This window comes from Rhinatrema bivittatum, chromosome 4, assembly GCF_901001135.1.
Source record: "Rhinatrema bivittatum chromosome 4, aRhiBiv1.1, whole genome shotgun sequence".
In the NCBI taxonomy this organism is placed as follows: domain Eukaryota; kingdom Metazoa; phylum Chordata; class Amphibia; order Gymnophiona; family Rhinatrematidae; genus Rhinatrema; species Rhinatrema bivittatum.
This window is the reverse complement of record NC_042618.1, coordinates 437,640,275-437,668,058: the sequence shown is the minus strand read 5'-3', so window position 1 is coordinate 437,668,058 and position 27,784 is coordinate 437,640,275. Positions and strand designations below refer to the sequence as shown.

General features: G+C 45.6%; 1 pseudogene; it reads left to right on the top strand.

Annotated features, from left to right (window-relative positions):
- The window catches only part of LOC115089436, a 1,328,227-nt pseudogene that overhangs the window by 785,852 nt on the left and 514,591 nt on the right, over positions 1-27,784 (top strand).

The window sequence follows — 27,784 nt, the reverse complement described above, 5'->3', positions numbered from 1 at the left end:
GAGAGCCTCAGTGGGCCTCCTTGCCATGAACTAATACATCCCCCAAGCGCACCTGCCACCTGGCAGCTGCGGGCCCCCATATGTGGCAGTAGATCCTGGGGCCCCATACTGCAGGCCCAAGAATACTGCCCTGATGGCGGCCCTGGTGAGGGGCATGGAGTTCCAGAGAGAAGGGCCGGCAATTGAGAGGGCACGGTCACGGGCGAAGGAGAGGCGGGCTGTCTTTAGAGAGGGTACATGTAGTGTGCCACTATTGGTGGTTCTGGATGGGCGGGAGGAGTGGTGGGGGGTGAAGGGGATATCTAGCCAGTTGGAGTTGTGTGAGTGAATGGATTTGTGTACAATGGTGAGGGCTTTATAGTGGATATGGGAGAGGATGGGAAGCCGGAGATTTTTGAGAATCGGGGTGATATGTTCGTATTTGCGTGTGTTTGAGATGATTCTTGCTGTTGCATTTTGCAACATTTGCAGGGGTTTAATTGTGGTGTAGGGGAGGCCTAGGAGGAGAGCGTTGCAGTAGTCCAGTTTGGTAGAAATGGTGGCCTGGATCACTGTACGAAGATCTTGTGGGTAAAGCAGGAGTTTCAGTTTTTTTAGGACATTAAGTTTAAAAAAGCCTTCTTTGAGTATGGAGTTGATGTATTTCTTCATGTTTAAGTGTTGATCAAGGAGAACACCAAGATCTCTTATGAATGGTTGGGCGATGGTGATGTTAAGATTGGGATCATTGGCAAAAGGTGGGGGGAGGGTGGCGTGAGGGGAGATAAGTAGGATCTCAGTCTTGGTGGCATTGAGAGCTAGATGGAGGTTGGTAAGGAGAGAGTTGATGGCATCAAGGCATTTCTCCCAGTGCTTAAGGGCATCAGAGATGGAACTTTGAATGGGGATGATGATCTGTACATCATCGGCATAAAGATAGAATTTAAGGTTAAGTTTGGAGAGAAGATGACACAGAGGTACAAGATAAATGTTAAAGAGAGTGGAGGACAGTGATGAACCTTGGGGGACTCCCTGTTGCAGGGGGCGTGGGTTGGATATAGTTTCACCAATTTTAACGGAGAAATTCCTATTTGAGAGGTAGGATTTAAACCAGGCGAGAGCAAGGCCTGAGATGCTGATGCTTTCTAGTCGGGTAATGAGATGATTGTGGCTGATGGTGTCAAAAGCCGCGGAGATATCAAGGAGGGCAAGGAGGTAGCTGCGGCCTTGGCCCAGGCCCCTGAGGAGGTGGTCAGTTAGGGTGAGGAGAAGCGACTCAGTATTGAAGTGCTTCCGGAAACCAAACTGGGAGGTGTGGAGGATTGCGTGATCTTCAATATAATCCATGAGTTGTGCATTGACAACTCTTTTTCCATTAGCTTGGCAATAAAAGGGAGGTGGGAGATAGGACGGAAATTGGAGGGATCTTTTGGGTCTAAGGAGGGTTTCTTCAAGAGAGGCTTAATAACAGCGTGTTTGAGTGAGTCTGGGACAGTTCTGTGGGGAAGTGAGCAGTTAATAATATCTGCTATTGCTCAGGTAATGGTAGTGGGGACTGCCAGAAGTGCTTTGGGTGGAATGGTGTCGCTAGGGTGGGAGGCCAGTTTGAATTTTTTAAGGATGTTTTCCACTTCTTTAGAGGAGGTGAGGTCAAGGGCAGTCAAGATGGGGTGAGAGGGAGAAGGAAGTGTAGGAACAGCCTGATAGGATTAGTCTGGAGATGTGGGGAATCTTGAGAGGAGGTTGGTGATTTTACTCTGGAAGAAGGTGGCGAGTTCTTCGCATTTGGAGGCTGCGTCAGAGTCTGAGATAGTGGGGGGGGGGGATGGTTTTGGTGAGGCTTGAAACATATGAGAAGAGTACTTTGAGGTTAAATCTGTAGTCATGAATTTTCTTGGCATAGAAGTCTCTTTTTTGTTTTAGAGTGGAAATTCTGTAGCTGTGTAGAGCTGATTTGAAGATGGAAGAGAGCTGGGGGGTTGGGTCCATTCGCCATTTTCTCTCTTTTTGTCTAAGATCGGTTTTTAGAGCTTTGAGCTCGGAAGTGTACCATGATTTTCCAGGTTTGGTGGTGGTACTTAAAATTCGTTTAGAGGGTGGACAAAGTTTGTTCGCTATGTCACCTGTGAGGCTATACCATGAAGCTAGAGCTGAGTCGAGGTCATTGCAGATTAGGTTAGGTAGGGAGGAGGATAGAGCCGTTGCTAGTTCATCACTGGGGCAGGATTTTCTGGAGATAATTGTGGAGTTGTGGGCGTAATTCGAGGGGGGGGGTATTGGTGGAAAAGAGGCCTTCTATTAGGTAGTGGTCAGACCAGGGTACAGGGGTACAAGAAGGGGTGGTGTTGGTGTGGACATCAGAGTTAATGAACATCAGGTCTAAGGTGTGACCAGCTTTGTGTGTGGGAGATGTTATGATTTGATGGAATCCTAGGGCTTGGAGAGATTTGATGAAGGTTTGGCATGATGGGGAGGGAGATGAAGCATCTACGTGGAGATTAAAATCCCCAAGTAGGATGGTGGGGATATCAGTGCTGATCGAGTCAACTATAAATTCTAAGAAGGGTGAGGGGTTTAATTCCAGGAGATTAGGGGGAGAGTAGACTAGGCAGATTTGCAGGATGGGGGATTTGAAAAGGCCTATCTCTATTTTGGGAGGAGAGGCTGTATGGATGTGTTGAGCTTTAGATGTTTCTTAGCAGCTAGGAGTAGACCTCCTCCTCTTTTTTGTGGTCTGGGAATGGAAAATATCTCGTACGCGGAAGTGGGAAGTTGGTTGATGAGAACTGTATCGGTTTCTTTGAGCCATGTCTCAGTAACCCCACATAGGTCTGGTTTGCAATCAATAAGGAGATCACTGAGGATAGGTGACTTTTTGACGAGGGACTGGGCGTTGAATAGAATTATGGAGAGGGTAGTGAGGCCTAGGAATTGTGTTATGGGGGAGGTGAGGATGGGGATTAGGGATTTGCGTGCGGGGGGAGAAGGGTGGATAAAGGAAGGGGGTAGACGAGAAAGGGGCCGGTGGATGCGAGGGATGGGGTACATTGTCACTTGAGAGGTGTGGAGGAGTGGGGGGGATGAATGGACGGGTGTTGTGGGTGGAGGTGATTAGTTGAGATGTGGTGAGAAGAGGAAGGGGGAAAGGAGGGGTGCTGAGGGAGGGGGAACAGAAATGCAGTAGTAGCAATAGGCTGGGACGGGTACAGCCAGTGGTTCTGTGGAGGAAGATGTGGGAGACACAGTGAAACCCTGTGGGAAAGTTGTGAATTGTGGCAGCAGAGGTAAGAAGGTTAGCGGAGGTAGTTTCCTTACGACTGTGGACTTAAGGGTGGGGTGAGCCGAGCATACAGGTTTTAAAGGGCAGGAATGAGACTTGCTGGAGGTGAAGATCAGAGTTGGCGGGTGTTGATGCTTTGGTCAGGGGGTCCACTGTTCGCTGATAGGGCAAGTTGCTGTTAAAGGAAGTCTGAGAGGGGAAGGCTGTAGGCTTGATGGAGCACGATGTGGACGCATGAAGGGGCGAACTAAGGGGCAAGCACCTTAGTCGCGCTCCTTCGGCATGCGACGCCCGGCGCACGGCGCCTGAAGGTAGGGCTCCTGAATTTAAATCCCCCTACCGCCGATGGAAGTGACGTCGTCTGGGGGTGTGTCTCTGGGCCTTTCGTTGGTGCTGCAAGCGTGCATCGGGGCGAGCGGGTTGAGGTGGCAGGCCTCCCCTCCTTTGCCCCACTACTTTTAAAAAAGACAATGTCTCAAGCAAAAACTTACTGATTCCTTTCAGCCACCAGCAAGGTGATCCTCTCCTCTCAGTGCTCCCACTGGATTGTGGGTTACTGACATGTATGTTTCAACAGAAAAACAAGATGAGGAACTTTTGACCAGAATAACAGTACATGCCCACGTTATCTGATCTGCCTGTTAACTTAAAAACTATAGCTTCTTTCCACAAATAATGAAGTAAGCTGCCCCAGGACAGGGACAGGTCAGAGGTGCACAAACAACCCAAATCTGCCCAGAGACAAAAGACAGCCAAGTTGATTTTCTGATACGTTCAACCTTGCTTCTCACATACACATAAAATCACCTGCTTGATTGTACATAAAACCCTAAATCATTTAAGTCATGTTGTAAGTCTATTTCTTTTAGCACCAGTTTAGCAATTTCCACTGCTAACAATGTCCCACACAGTTCAAATCTAGGGATGGTGTAGTTATAGTTAATCTGTGAAGCTAATTTAGCCTTAGCAAGGATAAATCACACATGGGGCTTACCTTTGTTGTCAAATATCTTCAAGTAGGCCACTGCAGCTATGGCTTTCACTGAGGCATCTAAAAAGACAGATTTCCCTGTATTGTAGAGATGTGCTTCGGGTAAAAATTTTGTGTCGGGCTTCATTTCGGCCCCCCACCCCCCCGCAGGAATTTCGTTTTTCCTGTGGTTCAGGGTTTTTTGGGGGGGCCCCGATTTTCGGGTTAGTGCACACTATCAGGAGTTAGCGCGCACAAACTCAAAAATGAACTTTTACCGAAATTTCTGAAAAAATCAATCGTTTTTCGGTTCTCCCGAACCATTCTGAATTAGGCAATTTCATTGACATTGCCTAATTCGGGAAAAACGATTGCACATCCCTACTGTATTGTGCTGCAAGGAAACAGTATGTGCATGGAATCTGGAACTGATCAAGAGTTTCTGGGAGACTCTCCATCCCACTCACCTTTCCTGCTTAGGGGCAACAGAGTGTCCCATTATTTTTTTTTTTCTTCAGTTCACATATCTTTATTCAGTTCCAAAAATTAATTAAAATAACAATCAGAACAAACAATGGCAAGAGTGGAAAGTGTACAAAGTAAAAAAGACTGAATATGGCTGAGCATGGAAAAAGGAAAACCAATGCTTAAATCACATTATTAGGGTAGCAGTAAAAGGCAGAATAAGACTCCAATGTTATCAAATCTATACATTAAAAAATGATCAACCAGTCTTAACATTTTAAGCCAAGAAGCAGCTCTATTATACTTAAGAGTTGCCACTTTTTTATATTTGTAATATATACAAAGAGAATGCCACCAAAAATATACATTAAGCTATATATATTATATTCCAATTAGACAGTAGGAGTTCAATATTAAAAAACCACTTAGATGACATAAAAGTTATCTGTCTAAATGGCAAATATGGCATATTCAGCCACTTAGCTGGCTAAATTATAGCTGAATAAGTAGTTATCCAGTTATGATTGAGTTAGATTAAAAAAAAAAAAAGGGGGGGGGCATTTTGGGGGTATTCCAGGGAGGGGAAAATATTTTATTTAATGTAAGTTTGTGTCTTCCTACTATTATTGTTGCAGTGTTTATTTTATATGAGGGGATTAAAGGAAAGGTAATTGTTTTATGCAGTTCATTCGTAATGTTTTGAGTTTTTTTTTGCTGCTGTTGTTTACTTGCCTGGCAAGGTTTGTACCTTGCTTCGAGCTGTTATAAGCAAGTGAGAAATGTTTTAAAAATAAATAATTAGGTTAAAATTTGACTTCACCAGAGGCTTAGGCCATGATTCAAAGATTACTATTTAACATATTACCAGAAATGACTGATTTTTTGTAAAGCTTTAACTTGGTATCTTGTCTCTTTGTGTGTTCTGGACTCTTTGTTTTATCAGCCACTGTATACAGCTTAATAACTTTTCATTTTGGTGAGGATATTGGTTTGTGGAACTCTGATGGTGTTTTGTTCAGTGAATCCTTTGTTGCTAGGAAACAGAATTTGTTCTGTCATATTCCCTTAGTTTCTGATCGTTTTTCTTGCTTACAGATCCATATATCCATGACCAAATAAAAAAAATGTCATGCGATCATACTTGTGCTAGTAAAAAGCAAAGGGAAGCGACACTTTTTATATTCTCATGCACTAAGTTTGTGTGTGTATATTGTTGTGCACTGTATAAATGCAACCTTGTAAACACAGTTATACACAGATATTAGGGATGTGCATTTGTTTGAAACACAGTGTAAAATGTGACAAATGAGTCTGTTTTTGTTGTGTTTCAAACCAAACTTTTTTTAAAAAGAAAAATGTCAAACTTTCAATTTCAGAAAATAGTGAGCAGCTGAGCACTATTAGCAAATATCATGCACTAATTGCAAATAGTACACACTGTTAGCAAAACAGTGCATTCTGTTTGCACATAGGGCACACTAATAGCAAATAGTGTGAACAATTTATTAATAGTGTATCTATTTTCCTAAACACAAAAAAATGAAAAAAATAAAAATCCCCAAAATGGAAAAGTGGATAAAAGATCTCCAAAAACACAAAAAATGAAACAAAGATTAAAAAAGTTAGTGTGCATATCCCTAACAGATATAAATGTATAATATAAATTATTTTTTTTTAAATAAAAGATCTGTTGCTTAAAGTAATTTAAAACAATGCCAATATGTTCCAATAATTATGAATGAAACTATGTCAGAGGACTGAAGTAAGAACAGTTACCATGGTTACACAGGCCTGTTCTAAATACAGTGCACAAGTATACTGAAGATGAAGAATAAAAATGTAAGAGATACCATAGTAGGTCAGACCAAGGTCCATCCAGTCCAGCACCCTATCTCTGACAGTGGCCAGTCGAGATGACATATTAACAGTATAATTGTTACAAACCTTTTGGAAAAGAAGTCATTATGAGAAATTACGCAGTTTAAATAAGATATGTATATATCCTTTAAACAAAATAAGTTCCATGAAATTGAGCAGCTTTGGGTGGATTTTAAATGAGTTACGCGCATAAGTTACGCGCATAACCCTTAAACTCCCCTGCACGCGCCGAGCCTATTTTGCATAGGCTCGGCGGCGCGCACAAGCCCCGGGACGCGCGTAAGTCCCGGGGCTTTGCTAGTGGGGCGTGTCAAGGGGGGGGGGGCAGCACGACGTTCGGGGCGTTCCGGGGGCATGGTGCCGGCCCGGGGGCGTGGCCGAGGCCTCCGGACTAGCCCCTGGGTCGGGTGATGGCACGCCAGCGGGCCACCGGCACGCGCGAGTTACACCTGCCTCAAGCAGGCGTAACTTTTGCAATAAAGGTAGGGGGGGTTAGATAGGGCTGGGGGGGGGGGGTTAGGTAGGGGAGGGGGGGGGGAAGGTGGGGGGAGGCGGAAGGAAAGTTCCCTCTTGAGGCCGCTCCAATTTCGGAGCGGCCTCGGAGGGAACAGGCAGCACGCGCAGGGCTTGACACGCTCAAGGTGCACAAATGTGCACCCCCTTGTGCACGCCGACCCCGGATTTTAAAAGATATGTGCGGCTACGCTATTAAAATCCAGCGTACTTATGTTTGCGCCTGGTGCGCGAACAAAAGTACGCGCTCACGCTTTTTTTTTTAAATGTACCCCCTTGTGTACAACAATTTTGTAAAATAAGCAATTTTATTTCTTGGAAATAGGGTTGTTTCAACAAGACATTGATACACTTTGGAAAACAAGCTTTAAGTTTCATTTAGTTAATGGTATAAAGAAACATTAATGAAGCAGCGATGATGTATGTGTAAAATTGTAGCTTTATTTTTTTTTAATTTTTTTTTTTTACGACAGTTGATTTCTCAATATTGTACACATAAAAATTAGCACTTATGGGTATAAATAGCACTTAACCCTTTGCTGGGGGGGTTGCAGTTTCCCCTGGGGCCATAAAAGTATCTTTTAGTTAGGGCTACTCTCTCCATCCTACCCCTTCTCTCTGCAGATGCCAGAGAGGGATTTCTTGCTGTGGGGGTAAAGGAAATCTTTCTTGGCCCAGGTGATGGAGTGTTTCTCCTTAAAGCCCGGATTTTAAAAGCCCTGCGTGTGTAATAAGCGGGGGGTTACATGTGTGGCCGGGCCTTGCATGCATCATGCGCATTTTAGAATGGGCCCGGCCTCGCTCGTAACTCCCGATACATGCAGAAGTGCCGGGCTTGTTAAAAGGGGTGAGCCAGGGGGTGAGCTAGGGGGCGGGCCGGGACAGTGCCATTAGACACTGTCCCGGGTCTGCCTACGTGTGGAGTTTACTTCTGCTCCAGAGGAGCAGTAAGTATTAAAATAAAAAAAATTAGGGATAGGTTGAGTTACTTTAGGGGTGGAGAGGGGAAAAGTAGGAAGGGTAAGGTGAGGGTTAGAGAAGTTCCCTCCCAGAGCGGACTGGGAGGGAACTGGTTTAGGACCAATTGTGCGGCCGTGCATATTATTCTAAAATTTTATCCCCTGCTCCCCCCCCCCCTCGCGTGGAGCAGGCCACCCACTTGCACTTGTTACGAACATGCCAAGGGAGCCCTGGGAAGGGCATGGAGGTGCAATCGCTCGCTCCTGAGAGAGAATGAGCCCTTGGGCCCTGAGTAGCTCAGGGAGGAGCCCCAAGATATACCCCGAGGCAGGTGAGCAAGTACAAGCATGGGTGGAGCAAGAACACAGGAGGAGGACAAAGTGAGTCAACCCTCTGTTGGACCAACACATACTAGAGATGACAGAGGACTGGAATCTCTGAGACAAGGTACCGGAGTAGAAGATTCCGAACTTGCGAGAGTCAAAGAGTCAGAGTACATAAGAAAATGAGGACTCCTGGAACTTGCACGAGAAGAGGACTCCTGGACTGGATGAGACGAGACTCTCGAAGACGTGGAGACTAGGACAAGATGATACTCTTAGAGATTTGAACGAGGGGAGACACTCAAAGACTTGAACAGCTGCCAGCACGCACTTCCCCCAGGACAGCACAGAATGGTTGCTGTCCCGGCCCACCTCTACTCCCGCCCCTCGGTTTCCCTGTCCCTTTGGTGAGCCCCAGCACTTGTGTGTGTACCGGGGTTTACGCACGTGGCCGGGCCCATTTTAAAATGTGCATGGCGCGCACAAGGCCCGGCCACGTGTGTAAACCCCAGTTTTTATGCGTGTGGGCCTTTGAAAACTGGGCTTCATCCTGTTAATTTCCAACTTATTTGGTTAAGTAGCACCTTTCCTGATACTTAGACAAATTTGAACTTATTCGGATAAGTAGCGACACTTCTCTGGCTATATTCTGATTTATCCGGCTAAGTAGCAGCAGGTCTACATAGCCAGATAAGTCTGAAAAGCACTACTTGTCTGCCTAAATAGCGCTTTTCAGACATATCCGACTATGTGCTGTTACATAACTGGATAAATTGTAGGGATGTGCAGAGGGAGCCATACATTGCATTTGGGATTCGTATTCGTCAGGGGGGCAGATACGTTGCATTCGGCAAGGGGGGCCTCCCGATATGTTTATACGTTAATTCTTATTTGTTTCCCGGCTAAAATTAAATTAACTACAATCCCCCACCCTCCTGACCCCCCCCAAGACTTACCAAAACTCCCTGGTGGTTCAGCGGGGGGTCTGGGAGCCATCTCCTGCACTCACACCCTCAGCTGCCGGTTTCAAAATGGCGCCGATAGCCTTTGCCCTTACTATGTCACAGGGGCTACTGGTGCCATTGGTCAGCCCCTGTCACATGGTAGGAGCACAAGATGGCGCTGGCCATCCATTGCTCCTACCATGTGACAGGGGCTGACCAATACAGGCAACCAGTAGCCCCTGTGACATAGTCGGTCAAAGGTTGGTGGTTTCAAAATGGCGCCGATTGCCTTTGCCCTTACTATTTCACAGGGGCTACCAGTGCCATTGGTCAGCCCCTGTCACATGGTAGAAGCATAAGATGGCGCCGGCCATCCATTGCTCCTACCATGTGACAGGGGCTGACCAATGGCACCGGTAGCTCCTGTGACATAGTAAGTCAAAGTCTATCGGCGCCATTTTGATTACTGACAGCCGGACCACCAGGGACCACCAGGGACTTTTGGCAAGTCTTGGGGGACCCTGCTGACCCCCACAAGACTTGCCAAATATCCAGCGGGGGTCCAGGAGCAACCTCCTGCATTCGGGCCGTCGGTTGCCAGTATTCAAAATAGTGCCAATTGCCCTCACTATGTCACAGGGGCCAACCGTCAGCCCCTGTGACATAGTGAGGGCAAAGGCTATCGGCTGCCAGTATTCAAAATGGCCGACGGTCGGCCCCTGTGACATAGTGAGGGCAAAGGCTATCGGCGCCATTTTGAATACTGGCAACCGACGGCCCGAGTGCAGGAGGTCGCAACCGGACCCCCGCTGGACCACGAGGGAGTTTTGGTAAGTCTTGTGGGGGTCAGGAGGGTCCCCCAAGACTTGCCAAAAGTCCCTGGTGGTCCAGCGGGTGTCCGGCAGTGATCGCCTGCACTCGGGCCGTCGGCTGCCAGTAATCAAAATGGTGCCGATAGCCTTTGCCCTTACTATGTCACAGGGGCTACCGGTGCCATTGGTCAGCCCCTGTCACATGGTAAGAGCACAAGATGGCACCGGCCATCCATTGCTCCTACCATGTGACAGGGGCTGACCAATGGCATCGGTAGCTCCTGTGACATAGTAAGGGCAAAGGCTATTGGCGCCATTTTGAAACCGGCAGCCGAGAGTATGAGTGCAGGAGATGGCTCCCGGACCCCCCGCTGGACCACCAGGGAGTTTTGGTAAGTCTTGGGGGGTCAGGAGGGTGGGGGGGTTTGTTTAAATTGGCTCCTTTTAGACGGCCGAATAATTCGGCAAAGATTCATTATATTCGTGGGGAATCGCGATACGTTTCGCTTCCCCACGAATGCAACGAATATGGCCCTATACGTTGCGGATTACCAATTCGTAGGGAATGAATGCACACCCCTAATAAATTGGCATTTATCCAGATAAGTCTGAACTTGCACGGCTCATGGTTTTTACATATGTGAGCATTTGTGCATGCGTATGTACTCAGATTTTATAACCTTTCCATGCTGATTAGAACATACAGTAGCAACTTTGTCTTTCTCCATATACACACTTAAATGGGTGGCTGTGAGTAGTTTTTAAAGTTATCCTCAAAGGTTTTATTTATCACTAAGCCATTTGCATTAAAGGAAGAAAAAAATAAAGATGTGTGTGATGATTACATTTTTTCTTTACTTGGTGCTGTTAAATATGATAATTTGTCCAGAATTTATAAACCCACAAAATGTTTAATTTTAAAGATTATACTATATGGAAAAATAATTGGGGAAAAAAAGCTGTAACATGAGAAATCTATTTGAAATTATTTTAAAATATTTTAAATGGTGTAATGGTATATAAGCATATTGTCATACCTGGGAACATGTTAGATCAGGGCTTCCCAAACCTATCTTGGGGACCCCACAGCTAGACGGGTTTTCAGGATATCCAAAATGAATATGCATGAGATAAAATTTGCATCTGCAAATTCATCCCTGAAGGAGAAAAAGTAGTGGTGATGGATTGGGGGGAAGAGAGAGAAGTTGTGGATTAGTGGGGAGAGAAAAGAGAAAGGTGATATGCATTATTCATTCCCTTCTCCACCCCCTTGCTAATCAACAGCAATCTCAAAAGTGACTACAACTGCAAAATTCCCAGGTATGCGCATTTCAAAAGCCTCAATCTGTTGGCCTTTGTTTTGGATCGTTTTGTTTATACTTAAACAAGAAGAAGAAAAGATGGGATTCTAACTAGTAAGACCAAGGAGCAGTCTTGTATGTACATACACGTAAATAGGAGCAATATTGTATGGCACATTCATTTTCAATATAGTAACTTTGGTTTTTAAGGTATCATAAAAATAGGAAGGATAACTTTCAAACAACTGCACACTGTGACATATGCATGCATATATGGCCCAGCATAGATAGCATTTTATAACCTGCACCTATCACAAAATATACTTACCTCTACATCACAACATATGCGCATATGCATGTATAACCCCTGGGGTAAAAATTAATAGGGGTATAATTAAAAAAAAATTATAAAGAGGAGGGAAACCTTGGACCCAATAAAAATAAAAGTTTTATTTTACCTGCCAAAGTCTTTGAAGCTGCTGTTAGGGCTGTCATAGCCACTTCTGAAGAAAGCCCAAAATTCTGTGGTATCGATGGCTTGATTTGTGAGGCTTAATGGCCCATGTTTTCAGAGCCTGAATAGGGGGCTGTTATGTAAAAATATATATATAAAAAAAAAAAGCAGCATTGTATTATGATGTCAGAGCCAGGAGGCGGCAGGAATCACCGGGAGAGATAAAGACATTGGGCAAGGTGAGGAGATAGTAGATGAGCAGTATGTGAGCTCTCTGCCTTGGTAGGTGTCCTTTTCTTCAGCAAACCAATTGAGCTTCCCAATTGGTAATGTGAAATGTGAACTAAAAGCTCTCCAAGCGGCTTACCTGGAATTCCTATGTCAACTGTCCCCTTCCAGCATATTAAAAATCCTACTTGAGGCTCCAGTGTCTTCCCGATCACCCAGCCCTGTATCCTGCTCCCTTGGGTGAAGGTCTAGATGGGGTCTCCCTGATCTTGCTTGATTCCTTTTAGTTGTTCTAAAATGCTGACTCCTCTCATTGAAAGTCTCTGTAAGCAGGAACCTGCTGCTCTTGCCTCCTCACAACAAAAAGCTGAATCCTCTCTTAGTCAAAATCTTCCTAGACTGGTGTTCATTCTGTCAAATGTGCTTCCCATATGCATGGGAGGAATGGGATCACTGGTCTCAGCCCTTGTCCTTTGAATACAGTCAGTGAGGATGACCTTCCCCAGAGAAAATTGGGCATCCAAATGGCAGATGAAATTTAATGTGGATAAGTGCAAGGTGATGCATATAGGGAAAAATAACCTATGCTATAATTACACAATGTTGGGTTCCATATTAGGTGCTACAACCCAAGAAAGAGATCTAGGTGTCATAGTGGATAACACATTGAAATTGTCTGTTCAGTGTGCTGCAGCATTCAAAAAAGCAAACAGAATGTTGGGAATTATTAGAAAGGGAATGGTGAATAAAAAGGAAAATGTCATAATCGCTCCATGGTGAGACCGCCCCTTGAATACTGTGTACAATTCTGGTCGCCGCATCTCAAAAAAGATATAATTGCGATGGAGAAGGTACAGAGAAGGGCTACCAAAATGATAAGGGGAATAGAACAACTCCCCTATGAGGAAAGACTAAAGAGGTTAGGACTTTTCAGCTTGGAGAAGAGACGACTGAGGGGGGATATGATAGATGTGTTTAAAATCATGAGAGGTCTAGAACGGGTAGATGTGAATCGGTTATTTACTCTTTCGGATAGTAGAAAGACTAGGGGGCACTCCATGAAGTTAGCATGAGGCACATTTAAAACTAATCGGAGAAAGTTCTTTTTTACTCAACACACAATTAAACTCTGGAATTTGTTGCCAGAGGATGTGGTTAGTGCATTTAGTATAGCTGTGTTTAAAAAAGGATTGGATACGTTCTTGAAGGAGAAGTTCATTACCTGCTATTAAGTTCACACTGGGGTAGATTTTCAGACGAGCGCGAACAGCCTACTTTTGTTTGCGCTCCAGGCGCAAACAAAAGTACGCTGGATTTTAGTAGATACGCGCGGAGCCGCGCGTATCCACTAAAATCCTGGATCGGCGCGCGCAAGGCTATCGATTTTGTATAGCCTGCGCGCGCCGAGCCGCGCTGCCTCCCCCCGTTCCCTCCAAGGCCGCTCCGAAATCGGAGCGGCCTCGGAGGGAACTTTCCTTTGCCCTCCCCTCACCTTACCCTCCCTTCCCCTACCTAACCCACCCCCCCGGCCCTGTCTACACCCCCCCCTTCCCTTTGTCGGGGGATTTACGCCTCCCGGAGGGAGACGTAAATCCCCGCGCGCCAGCGGGCCTGCTGCGCGCCGGGCCGCGACCTGGGGGCGGGTACGGAGGGCGCGGCCACGCCCCCGGGCCGTAGCCACGCCCCGTACCCGCCCCCAAAACGCTGCCGACACGCCCCCGCAACGCCGCGCGCTCCGGCCCCGCCCCCCGACACGCCCCCCTCCGAGAACCCCGGGACGTACGCGAGTCCCGGGGCTCTGCGCGCGCCGGGAGGCCTATGTAAAATAGGCTTCCCGGCGCGCAGGGCCCTGCTCGCGTAAATCCGCCCGGTTTTTGGGCGGATTTACGCGAGCAGGGCTCTGAAAATCCGCCCCTTAGAGAATAGCCACTGCCCTTAGCAATGGTAACATGGAATAGACTTAGTTTTTGGGTACTTGCTAGGTTCTTATGGCCTGGATTGGCCACTGTTGGAAACAGGATGCTGAGCTTGATGGACCCTTGGTCTGACCCAGTATGGCATTTTCTTATGTTCTTATGTTCTTAAACACAGGCCCTTCCAAAAATAAGATTCTTCTAGCCGTCAATCGCTTCACACAGCCAAGTCTGTTACAGGTTCTTGCCTCATTCAGGAAGTGAATGGGATCCCTAGTCTTCAGTCCTCAAGAGTTCCAGCAAAAAAAGGTCCTTACTGGAAATAAACTCCAAGATACCCTCTGACAGGTATGCACAGAGGAGATTCCAACCAAAAAGTAAAAATCCTGATGAAGCAAGGAAGCCTCACCAGAGAGGAAAAAGCCTACATCTTTACTGCTCTCTATCTGCTCTGAACTTGAAACTTGCCACACCTTAATCTGCAAAATGGTTGGGTTATAAAGCAAAGGGCAATCAATCCAGGTTCTCCTAGGTGGGAGGAGGGTGAAGGGGATGGATAGCCAAGGGGTGTTAAATCTCAGTTTATTGTCCTGCCACACTCTCCTCCCCCCACGAAAAAATTGTCTTCAGAGGAAGGACACTTACTCAATCACAAATTTTCCACAGTAAACACAGTCAACATTTGTAAAATAAGCAGATGTAACAACAAATCTTGCGACCAGGGTGAGCTCTTACCCTGTGGAGACTCATGTCCAGCATAGCCTGAAGACTTAGAGCTGGATTTTAAAAGCCCTACGTGCGTAAATCCAGAGGATTTACATGTGAGGGGGGGTTATGCGTGCCGAGCCTATTTAAAAAGGCCCGGTGACACGCATAAAGCCCTGGGACGCGTGTAAGTCCCGGGGATTTACTTAAGGGGCGATCCGGGGGCGGGATGGAGTGGTCCAGGGGCGGGGAAGGGGTGGGGTCAGAGGCCTCCGACCACAGCGGCCATTGCCGCTGTGTTGGAGGATTGCGTGCCGGCAGGGGCACCGGGTAGCGTGCACATATGTACGCCCACGCGCACCCTTTTAAAATCTACCCCTTAAGGTCTTACCGTGACAAAGGCACATATAAGAAGGCATTGCATCACAATTAATCATTGGACCCATATTTCCTGTACATGAATAATGACATAGCTGAGATGAAAGCCAGCAATGCCACTGCTGGCAAACAGAAAGGTGTTGCCCCCACCCATGAATTTTTGCGGATTCTCTCACCATCCGTGGAGCTGCAAGAAACATTTATGCTTCCCCCTTGGTTTCTATTCCTGCCCCTCTGCCACCTCCTATCTGACCTTGGCCTCAAAATTTACAAATCATCATGTCCAAATCATCATACCGATACAAGACTCTATCTCTGACTCACTAAAATTCTGGGAGAAATGTCTCACTTCCATAAACTCCCTACTCACAAATCTCCACCTTGCCCTCAACTCCTCCAAGACTGAACTGCTTTTCATATCCAACCATCAAAGCCCCAAGCCCTCCCTCTCAAGCGACCCAGCCTTCAGTTCTATTGCCTCTCAGCCCTTCGTACGAGACCTTGGTGTCCTTATCGACCAGCATCTAAACATGAAAAAATACATCAACAATGTCCTAAAGGAAGGCTTCTATAAGCTCAATATTATGAAAAAACTCAAACCCCTTCTCCATACCCACGACCTCCGTACCGTTATTCATGCGACCCTCTTATCCAAACTGGACTACTGCAACTCTCTTTATCTAGGCCTCCCCTACTCCACCATAAAACCGCTCCAAATGCTGCAGAATGCTGTTGCTAGAACCATCACAAATGCCCGTAAATCCGACCATATCATCCCCATCCTCAAAGACCTCCATTGGCTCCCTATCCTCTCACGCATTCTCTACAAAACCCTTACCATTATTCACAAATCCATCTACCTACACAACTCTAGCTGGTTTGACGAGCACTTCCATTTCATACAATCCAGCCGCCCCACTAGAACAACCCGTAATGGCATGCTCCATATCCCTTCCCTCCAGAATGCACACCTCTCCTCCACAAGGGATCAAGCCCTGTCCATTGCAGGCCCCACCCGCTGGAACACACTACCTATGAATCTCCGCCTCGAGCCTTGCACCATCAAATTCAAGAAAAAGTTAAAGACCTGGCTCTTCAAACAGGCATACCCAGATTAGGACCCTTACACCATAAACCCATCACCACAGATGTTTGCTTCTAAACTACTAATATTCACGTTTTTATGTTATCATGTTATTTCTCTGCAGTTTCTTTTCTCACTTTTCTTTAGTTATTTCTCTAGTTTTTATTCTCTGCAATCCCATCCCCCTTCCCTGTTATATATAATTTCTACCTTCAGTTTGATGTAAACCGATATGATATACCTACTAATATCGGTATAGAAAAGCTTCTAAATAAATAAAAATAAATAATTCAAAGCTATTAAAGATCCTCCTATTCACATTTGGGCGTTCCCAGAAGGGGAATACTGAATACATCCACATACTTCATTATACAGATTACAATCACTTTCCTTCCGCTCTCCATCACATAGGATGGGATAGAAAAATACCCATTACTGTTTACTAGAACACAAGAATTTATTGTATCTGCAGAATAGCATCCTATAATAAAGCAAAAATTAGTATGAAGGGTGTTGAATTTTATAAGGAGACTCCATCTGTGAATGAAATAAATGGTTAATCATAAAAATGGCAATAAAATCAAAACAACTGTTTATATGATTTTTTAATTTTTTTTTTAATTTTATATAACCATGAGGTGGAAAGAAACACTCGCAAGAGAAATAACATAATAGCATGAAAAATATGATATACAGATGTAGATAGTTAACCCATTTATTTTATTGTATTCACTAACAACACCATTTATTATTAAAAGTATCTCACAGTGAGGAACACCCTCTTTCAAAGGGTATCTTGACTTCATCCTCCCATGAAGGGCTGGCATACATGCTTTTCCTTTCACCCTTTCACAGAGGGCAAGCAACAAGGTCACTGCTATATCTTCACCCTCCCACAGAGAGCAAGCAAACAACTCTTTTTCAATCTTGGGCAATAGGCAGACAGGAACATACTCTGAAACAAAACAGAGACATACAACATAAAGGAGAAATGTCCCTTCAGAGATGTCTGTGAAGAAAGTTTTGAATCAGCCCTACCTCAAAGGGCAATCTGTTATGATTCCTCCCATAGTTGGAGCTACGGGAGGCCTCTCACCTTTCTCTGGAGGCCGCTCCAAAGCCAGGGTCTCACCTGATCTGGTTGCCCAGGTTTTGCTCCATGCCTGGGAGGGCTTCGACGTCCTCGGGGCCTGTGTGAGATCTGCTTCAGTCTCCACCTGGGCTTCCTGGTTTTGGCCACGCCCTCCTCCCTAGGGGCCGGCCCACAGCTCTTCTCTCCAGTTATAGGGCCAGCCAGGTGTGGCCCATCTGAACTCCTCCCAGGGAGTTGCTTGTTCCTGTCCTATAAAAGGACTTCCTCTTCACTCAGTCCTTGCTTTGGCAATGGGGCTCGTCTACCTAGGCTTTGTCTCCCTTGGACTTCCTGATGTTCCAACTTGTTCCTGATGTTCCAGTCCTGATGTTCCTGCTTGCTCCTGATGTTCCAGTCCTGATGCTCCAGGATGTGGGACCCATGCCTCTGAGAGTTCCTGCTTCTGTTCCGAGTCCCTAGACTCTTGCTTCTGATTCCTAGTTCCAACTCTGGAGGACCCGAGGGGTTTCCATTACCTTGGGCTGAGTGACTTCCCGAGCTTTTCCCGCTCTTCTCGTGGTCCTCCTGGCTGTGTAGGGCGCGAAGGAGACAGTGTGGTCTGCGACCGTCCATTGGGGCCGCCCGTTGGCAATGGAATGGTAGGGCGCCTGAGGGTCCTGCTCATGCCTCTTGTTCCTGTCTTCATCCTGAACTCCTCTTTGCTTTGCTCCAAGTTCCAAGGCCTTGCTTTCTCCACTTCAGTCCTGTGCCAATCTGATCTCCGTCCGGCCTGCTGCCTCTGCTGCTTCCTGTGGAAGGTCCAAAAAGGCTGGGAACGGTCGGAAGACTGTTCAGAGACCAACATAATAGTGTGGTCTCCCGGGGCATGTGGGTCAGCGGAGTGGCCGGGATTGGACCGTATTCACCACTGCAAGGACACACCTCACTTCTCTTCCACCTAGAGAGCCTTGGTATGCCAAGCCTCAAGTGCTTGCTCGAGACTGACGCTAGCCATAACACAATCAGTTCATGAACAGGAGGATCCTCTTGTTTGGGTTGCCTCCTGGGTTCATAATAGTTTGGGTTTGGTTTACGGATGGTGACTCTATTAAAGAAGATGCAGTTCACTGAACAGGTACGCTGGCCTCCACTCCAGGATGATATACAACTACATGCTTGTATATGTTCTTTCCCCAGTGCAGCTCTGCAATCTTGCAGTCCAAGGTCCACCGAACATCTAGATAGCCCCGGTGGTACTCTGGTTTTGTTGAGGCTTTGATTATCATTCAGTTGGCATACTCTGTTAACTAGATGTCCCTGTTTTCTTATATAAAATTCATAAAGGGCCGGATTTTAAAAAAGTTACGTGCGTAACCAGTTTTACGCGCGCCGGCCTATTTTAAAAAGGCCCGGTGACAAGCGTAAAGCCCCGGGACGCGTGTAAGTCCCAGGGCTTGCAAAAAGTGGAGGGGGAGGGGGCGGGGCGGGGGGTGGTCCGAGGGCGGGGCCAGAGGCTCCAGGCACAGCGGCCATTTGCTGCTGTGCTTGCCGGCGCGCGCAAATTACTTCAGCCCCAGGGCTGAAGTAAGTTTAGAAACTAGGGATGTGAATCGTTTTTTGACTATTTAAAATATCGTCCGATATATTTTAAATCGTCAAAAATCGTTAGAAGCGCGATACAATAGGAATTCCCCCGATTTATCATCAAAAATCGTAAATCGGGGGAAGGGGGAGGGGAAGGGGGAGGGCGGAAAAACCGGCACACTAAAACAACCCTAAATCCCACCCCGACCCTTTAAAATAAATCCCCCACCCTCCCAAACCCCCCCAAAATGTCTTAAATTACCTGGGGTCCAGAGCGGGGGTCCCGGTGTGATCTTTTACTCTCGGGCCTGCGGTGCGTTGTAGAAATGGCGCCGGCGCTACCTTTGCCCTGTCATATGACAGGACAAAGGTAGCGCCGGCGCCATTTTGTTTTTTGTCCCCCGACGTCAGGAGCGTAGGAGATCGCTCCCGGACCCCCGCTGGACCCCCAGGGACTTTTGGCCAGCTTGGGGGGGCCTTCTGACCCCCACAAGACTTGCCAATAGTCCAGCGGGGGTCCGGGAACAACCTCCTGCACTCAAATCGTGTTGCCGTACGGCCGGCGCCATTTTGCACAAAATGGGGCCGGCCGTACGGCAAAATGATTCGAGTGCAGGAGGTTGTTCCGGACACCCGCTGGACTTTTGGCAAGTCTTGTGGGGGTCAGGAGGCCCCCCCAAGCTGGCCAAAAGTCCCTGGGGGTCCAGCAGGGGTCCGGGAGTGACCTCCTGCACTCGAATCGTTTTGCCGTACGGCCGGCGCCATTTTGCACAAAATGGCGCCGGCCGTACGGCAAAATGATTCGAGTGCAGGAGGTTGTTCCGGACACCCGCTGGACTTTTGGCAAGTCTTGTGGGGGTCAGGAGGCCCCCCCAAGCTGGCCAAAAGCCCCTGGGGGTCCAGCGGGGGTCCGGGAGCGATCTCCTACGCTCCTGATGTCGGGGGACAAAAAACAAAATGGCGCCGGCGCTACCTTTGCCCTGTCATATGACAGGTCAAAGGTAGCGCCGGCGCCATTTCTACAACGCACCGCAGGCCCGAGAGTAAAAAATCACACCGGGACCCCCGCTCTGGACCCCAGGTAATTTAAGGCATTTTGGGGGGGTTCGGGAGGGTGGGGGATTTATTTTAAAGGGTCGGGGTGGGTTTTAGGGATGTTTTAGTGTGCCGGTTTTCCCGCCCTCCCCCGATTTACACGATATTTACAAAAACAAAACCGCGACGATCCGATTCCCTCCCCCCCCAGTCGAAATCGATCGTTAAGACGATCGATCACACGATTCACATCTCTATTAGAAACAAAAAAAAGAAGAGAAAAAAGGGCGGGGGAAAAGAGCGTGGGAGGTAGGGAAGGTCCCTCCGAGGCTGCTCTGATTTCGGAAATCTGATTTCAGAGCAGCCTGGGAGGGAACGGGAGAAGGTAGCGTGGCTCAGAGTGGGCTCAGTGCGTGCAAGGTACACAATTGTGTACCCCCATGCGTGCACCAACCCTGGATTTTATAACAGTGCGCGCGCATGTTATAAAATTGGGCATACATGTGCATGCGCCGGGTAGCGTGCACACATATACACTCGTGTGCTCCTTTTTAAAATCTACCCCAAAGCGTACTAGGACATAGAAATATTGCAATCCAAATATAGCTTGCACTCTGTGTTCCAACAGGCACTGGCCGTAAGACACCTTAGACAAGTTCAGTTTCTCTCCTAAGAAGCTCAGTTCAGCCCATGACTTCACCGCAGGGGGTAGTAGCTGGTCCAACAGATCTTTCCTGCTGAAGGCTTCAGATACCCCCTGATGAGACAGTAACCTCAGATGGAGTAGGTCTTATCCAGCAGGAGTAAAGCAATCTGCGGGGCAGCACTGAGACTCCTCTGGATGACATGTCTGAACTGGATGCACAACCATGGGTAAAACTGTGCATACTGCTGAATGCACCTTGTTGCATTGGCCTGAATTGGATGTATACTGTGATTATACTGGCCTCTGACCCCTAGTGAAGTCTGAATCCACCAGGACAAGCGAGACGCAGAGTACAAAGCTTAATTCAGTATGTCCTGCTGGTTGTGTCTTAACCCTACTTTTTGATAAAAAGGCAGATGTGCAATATTTGAAGTGTAAAATAAATATAGCGGGTGCATTTTAAATGCCTTTTCCTATGTGGTAGTAATACTAAAAGTTATTGTTAAACACAACCACACTTGTTATGCTTTTAGTCTGTTTGGCTGATTACCTAACATACTTCAGTAAAAATTTATTAAGCACAACCGTGGGAATACTGGCTTAATGTCCTGTGAGGTGACTGAATCTGCTACTCTTAATTGTTTTTTTTTTATTATTATTTGCATGAAGAATATGAAGATTTGCCATCAAAATCCTTATTAATCCCTTGGTACTGACATGAAGGGAACTCAGGCATAAGGGCTAATGCTTTTCACATCAGTACATTGTGTCAAAAAACCAATCCCAATCCCTTTAATTCTTCAGTAGAACACTAGCTGGGTTTTCTCTCTTCTTTGTCTAATATTTTAGGCTTAGTTGATTTATTTTTTTTTCTCTCTCCCCTATGTGCAACTTTATATGTGAACATCCTATTTCTTTCTCTCTCCCATTTATCAGTTTTACAAGCATGTCTGGTCTCGCAGACTATCTTTTGTCAGTGCCAAACAGTGCGGCAGCCCTCATGAAAATTTTATTTATTTTTTACAGCTTGATTTCCTGCCTTCTGTATTAAACAACAAGTCCGGGTACGACCATCGTTTTTAAATCAAAATGCTAAAATCCTAAACTTCAATAAAAATGAAAATAATATTATAGTTACATAATTATGTTAATACACTTTAAAATGAATGCATAAAACATCTTCTCAGTCAAAATCACCAAATGTCTGTGGCATACTTGTTCCTAAAACTATAAGTAATTTAATTCAGCCCATATTTCCGATGGAACTGAAATCCATAAGATGGGACCAAAGCAACTACTTAAGATGCACATATGATAATGAAGGAGTAGACAATAGACATTGTTGGGAGGATCACAGCTCTCTTTTAGGCTCATACATTAACAACCACCTGGCCAAATAAGCGGTATCCCCCTAATGTACACATTTAAAAATGAGGAATAACATTTTTAATTTATGCCTTACTACTACTGGTAGCCAATGTAAACAGTGTAAGTTCAGGGTGATATATAAAAAAAATAAAAATAAAAATTGTAGTCTACTAAGGCTAATCCTTGAAAGTCCCTGATACCTGATATAATAGGTTCCAGTAATCCAGTCTACTTATCAGTGATGGATGGATAATGCTTGTAAGATCCTTCTCTTCTAAGTACAGCTGAAGATGAAAAATGAATCACAAGTGGTAGAAAGTTGATTTTACCACAGAAAATATTTGGGGAGTCACTGATAATTGTGAATCCAGTTTAACCTCCCAAAGATTGAATGGCTAACCTCAGCTTTACATTTTCACATTCCCTCAAGAATCACAAGATGCAGCTCCAAAACAAATCCTATAGAAATCTCATTTCTGTCATGATCTCCCCATTTATCCAACTCCTTGGGTTTGTCCTATTCACCCTAACACTATTCAATGCTCAATCGATCACCAAGAAAACCCACATCCTACATGACTACCTACTTGACTCCAAACCAGACATTTGTGCGATCACAGAGACCTGGCTCAAGCCGACAGATGCAGTCTTAATAAATCAGCTTCCTACTCACCTATATGACGTCTTCTCAATTCCTAGACAAAGGAAAAGAGGGGGAGGCTTCCTCTTAGCGGCCAAAAAAGATCTTAATCTCACCCCACAACCTATCAATACGAGATCTAAACTAGAGGTAGGCCTGTTCAAATCCAAATCACTCCAAATCCTCCTCACATACGCCCCCCCCCCCCCAGATCTCTAGACTCGGGTGCCTCACCTCTAGTTGAAATCATAGCTAAATACCATATCCTAGGGGACTTTAATCTACACATCGATACCAACCCTCTTTCATCCAACTGTGAAGCTTTCTTATCCTCCCTCACGGCCATGGGTTTCAAACAACTTGTCAACCAGCCCACACATAAAGCAGGTCATACACTCGATCTCATCTTCATAAACGCCAGCTTCATTCAGCATTCACCCCCTTTATGGTCTGACCATTTTATTATCACCTCTACTCTCAAGATGATATGAAGATGTTCTACATACCCCCCGCTCACCACACTGCACTACAGGAAATCCTGCTCTTCAGAAGTCCTCAGCAACTCACTGGTCAAAGAACTTCCTAACCTGGATCTATCAAACCCTAACACAGCCATACTCTCTTGGCATAAAATCACAGTAGCTATAGCTAACAACTTATGCCCCCATTCGACAAAGAATATTAACCCTGCTCAGAAAAACAAACAACCGTGGTTCTCAAAGGAGCTCCACTCATTAAAACAAGACCTGAGACAGAAAGAAAAGAAATGTCGGAAGACCCCTAACCCCAACTCTCTAGCCATATACAAAGCTGCTCTCCACTATTATAGAATTGTGACACTACGAACAAAAAGATATTTTTACGCCCTCAGAATCCATGATCTGATATTCGACGCAAAGGCACTCTAGTCTTCTCTTACATTTCAGAACTCACTAAAACCACCACCTCATCTTTCCCTGATGACCTAGCTCAATCGAAAGCCAACGATCTGGCCCTCTTCTTCCAGAATAAAATTTCCAACACTCTAACAAAATTACCATCCAACCCTAACACACTGCCTTTGTCCTCTTCCTGCCTTCTTAACTCGGAAGTTGTGTTGGAATCTTTCAAACCTACTTATACTATAGAGATTGAAACCATTCTAAAAAGAATGAAACCCTCCATTCACCCTCTCGATCAAATTCCATCCAAATCACTACTTCTAGTGCCGGACCCCATCTCTAAATATCTAGCAGATATCATCAACTGCTCACTTTCACAAGGAATCTACCTGGATGCTCTCAAATTGGCTACTCTCAAACCCATACTCAAGAAACCAAACCTGGACCCTGACAACCCTAACAATTTTCACCCTATTTCCAACCTGCCATTTGTAGCCAAGATCATGGAAAAAGTAGTAAACAATCAACTATCAAACTATCTGGAAGAACATAAAATTATCCATCCTTCATAATACGGATTCCGTAAATCACATAGTACTGAAACCCTCCTCATTTCCCTTACAGACCACATATGCATGGGCCTTGACAAAGGACACTCCTTCCTGCTAGCGCTCCTTGATATCTCCGCAGCGTTCGACACAGTAAACCACTCCACCTTATTAAATCGGCTTTCAGATATAGGAATCACAGGATCAGCTCTTAGATGGTTTGACTCATTCCTCAGCAATAGAAGCTACAAGGTTAAAATCAATAACAAGGAATCACCACACACCAATTCCCCACTCGGAGGCCCCCAGGGCTCCTCCCTATCTCCCACTCTGTTTAATATCTATCTCCTCCCTCTCTGCCAACTGCTCACAACTTTAAACCTGAAATTCTATATATACGCAGACGACGTACAAATTTTGATCCCTGAAACTGACTCGTTGGCAACAGCAGTCAAGCAATGGGACACTTAGCTGCAAATGATTAACCTTCACCTTACAGGCCTTAACTTGGTACTTAACACAACTAAGACGGAACTCCTGCTTATCACCCCAGAAGACGGTCATCACCAACAACAGTCGCCTGCTAACATCCAAATCTCTCAAGCAAGAGACCTGGGAGTCACAATCGATAGACACCTGAGCTTAAAGAAGTTCATAAACCACACTACCAAGGATTGCTTCTATAAATTACAGGTGCTCAAAAGACTCAAGCCTCTACTATACCATCATGATTTCAGATCCGTTCTCCAGGCTATCCTGTTCTCCAAGGTAGATTATTGTAACTCTATTCTACTAGGTCTCCCAGCATCCACGATAAAACCTCTCCAGATGCTTCAAAATGCGGCAGCGAGAATCCTGACGAATACTAATTGGAGAGAGCACATTACACCTGTACTCAAGGATCTGCACTGGCTTCCAGTTAACTTTAGAATACTTCACAAATCTCTCACTATTATCCACAAAAGCATCCACCATCAGACTCCCCTTGACCTGCTATATCCGCTCAAACTACACACCACAGCTAGACCAATGAGGGAAGCTTACAAGGGATCTCTACACCCCCCCCCCAAACAAAGTCGTGCACCGAGCAACCATCAAAGAACAGGCATTCTCAACAGCGGGTCCTTCCATCTGGAATGTCATACCCCCGGACCTCCGGCAGGAAACTTGTCTACTAACTTTTAAAAAAAAACTCACGACATGGTTGTTCGGCCAAGCCTTCCCCTGTTCCTAGACTAGCATTACTTTTGCACATTCTAGACTAGCATCTCTTTTGCAAAACCTAGACTAGCATTACATTCGCATAACATGATATGGAGGTAGAAAATTCAAGTCTCCCCACATACATATCTGTATTTAGTATTGAGTATCGAGTTCTCCCCCTCTACATTTTCAATTCTCAGTTGTATCGCCTTGTTTTATTGTAACTTTTTTCTTCATCGAGTTATGGTTTAATGTTTATCGTTATTGTTAAGATCTTGTTCTCTGTAAACCGAGTTGATTTGATTTGTATCAAGAACGTCGGTATAAAAAAAGCTCTAAATAAATAAAGATCAGCTGGTACGGGGATGTTGCCTATTCCATCTCCCAAAATTGCACACCTCAATAATGTACAAGAAAGGGCGATCTCCACTGCTGGGCCCCAACTGTGGAACTCTCTACCACAAGACTTGCGGATGGAATCAGACATTAAAGTATTTAAAAAGCTTTTCTAACAAGCCTTCCAAGAATTTTAATGATTTTATAACCTTTTAGTATTTAATATTTATTTATCTTATTGCTGTTCTTAACTTTCTGAATCTTTAAATGTTTAAATTGTAATACTTTAACTATCTTATTATTTTATTGTTTTTATTTTATTATGAAATTATGGGGTGGATTTTCAAAGGGTTACGCGCGTAACCCCGAAAACCCGCTCCTGTGTGCGCTGAGCCTATTTTGCATAGGCTCAGCAACGCGCGCAAGCCCCGGGATGCGCGTATGTCCCGGGGCTTGAAAAAAGGGGCAGGGCAGGATGGGGGCATGGCCAGAGGCCTCTGAAGGCCTACTAGGCCGGGGAATAGCGTGCCGGCATTCGGCCAGCGCGCGCAACCTACGCCTGCCCAGAGGCAGGTGCAACTTAAATAATAAAGGTAGGGGGGGATTTAGGTAGGGCTGGGGGGTGGGTTAGATAGGGAAAGGTGCGGGGGGGGGGGGGAAAGGAAAGTTCCCCCCCCCCGCACCGATTTTGGAGCGGCCTTGGAGGGAACGGGGAAAGCCATCGGGGCTCCCCTAGGGCTCTGCGTGCACAAGGTGCACAAGTGTGCACCCCCTTGCACGCACCGACCCCAGATTTTATAACATGCGGCTGCGCGCGCATGTTATAAAATCAGGCATAGATTTGTGCGCACCTGGTTGCGCGCACAAATCTACACCCACGCGTAGGTTAGAAAATCTGGCCCTATGTATTTATATATTTTCTTTTAATTTTGGAAATGCAAATATTTTTAAAAGAATATTTGATAACAAATGTAAACCGAAGTGATATGTTCTCATGAACACCAGTATATAAAAATTAATAAATAATAATAGTAATAGTCACAAGATTATCAGGTTGTACAATAATACCAGCAATAGAGGGAGAAGCCAGAGACCTCTTCCTTCTAGTTAGGCACGGGGCTTTGTATTTCATATGGTTTAATTTAACTCTATGCCCTTGAAGCCAACCCATGACTGCTTCCGAACATAAATTCATTTTAGAATTTCCTTCTAATTCATATCCGCTTATCAACATAAGTAACCAACAGAATATCGTCTGTAAAAATATAGCACCAAATATCTGAATCATTTTAGTCAACGATAAGTATATTTAAAAAAAAAACAGGAGAAAAAACTGACCTCTGTGGAACCCTCCCAGGTCAATGCACAAAATCTAGAACACTTATCAACCCATAGGACACCTTGGGTCCTATCCTTTAAAAATGTTGCAAACCATTTCAAGGTGGACCTCCCTACACCCTCCACACCCCACCTCAACCCACCCAAGGCCAATCCAAACTAGCCACTATACAGTAGGTTGATGATATCAAATGCTGTAGGCTGGTCTAGTCGCATCAATAGTACATCCATTCCCAAATGTGAATGCATTTGAATACTATCAACTGGTGCTAAAACTACTGTTTCCATAGGGGTGAATTTTCAAAAGCTCATTTATGCTTGTAAATTCTTTTGAAAATTCCTTCCAGTGTGTAGCCAGTTCAAAATGCCAAGTGAGATACATGAAAAATAGTTTGCTGAAATAATCTAATAGCTGGTAAACTAATCTTTAAATTTTTTACTTAAAAACAGTAAACTGGAAATTGCCCGATTAAAAGGTGAATTTTAAAAGCCTGACATGCGCCAAAATTAGGGGCTGCGTGAATATGTCGGGTTCGCCCACTCCGAGCAGATTTTAAAAGCTACCCAGATACGCGCACTAAATGCCACTGCACGCACATCTCGGACTTCTCAAAAAGGGGCGGGGTGTAGATGGAGTATGGGCAGTAGGTGGGCATTTTGAGGACTTTTTCCAGAAATTTACGTGCAAATACTTACACAATCTGGCACATGCCGAGGCCCCCTGAGGCGTAACTTTATTTATTCTATGGATGGGATAATGGGGAGGAATACAGGCTATCAAACCAGGGGGGGTTGGAGGACCTATCTGTTAACTGGGCGAACTGGGAATGAACTGGTAAAACTGGCCAATGCATAAGCATGCAGCCCTTTTAAAATCCCCACACTTATGCATTAGAAGGGGAATTTGCTTGCATAGGTGCGTACCCACTTAAAATTCAGCATACAA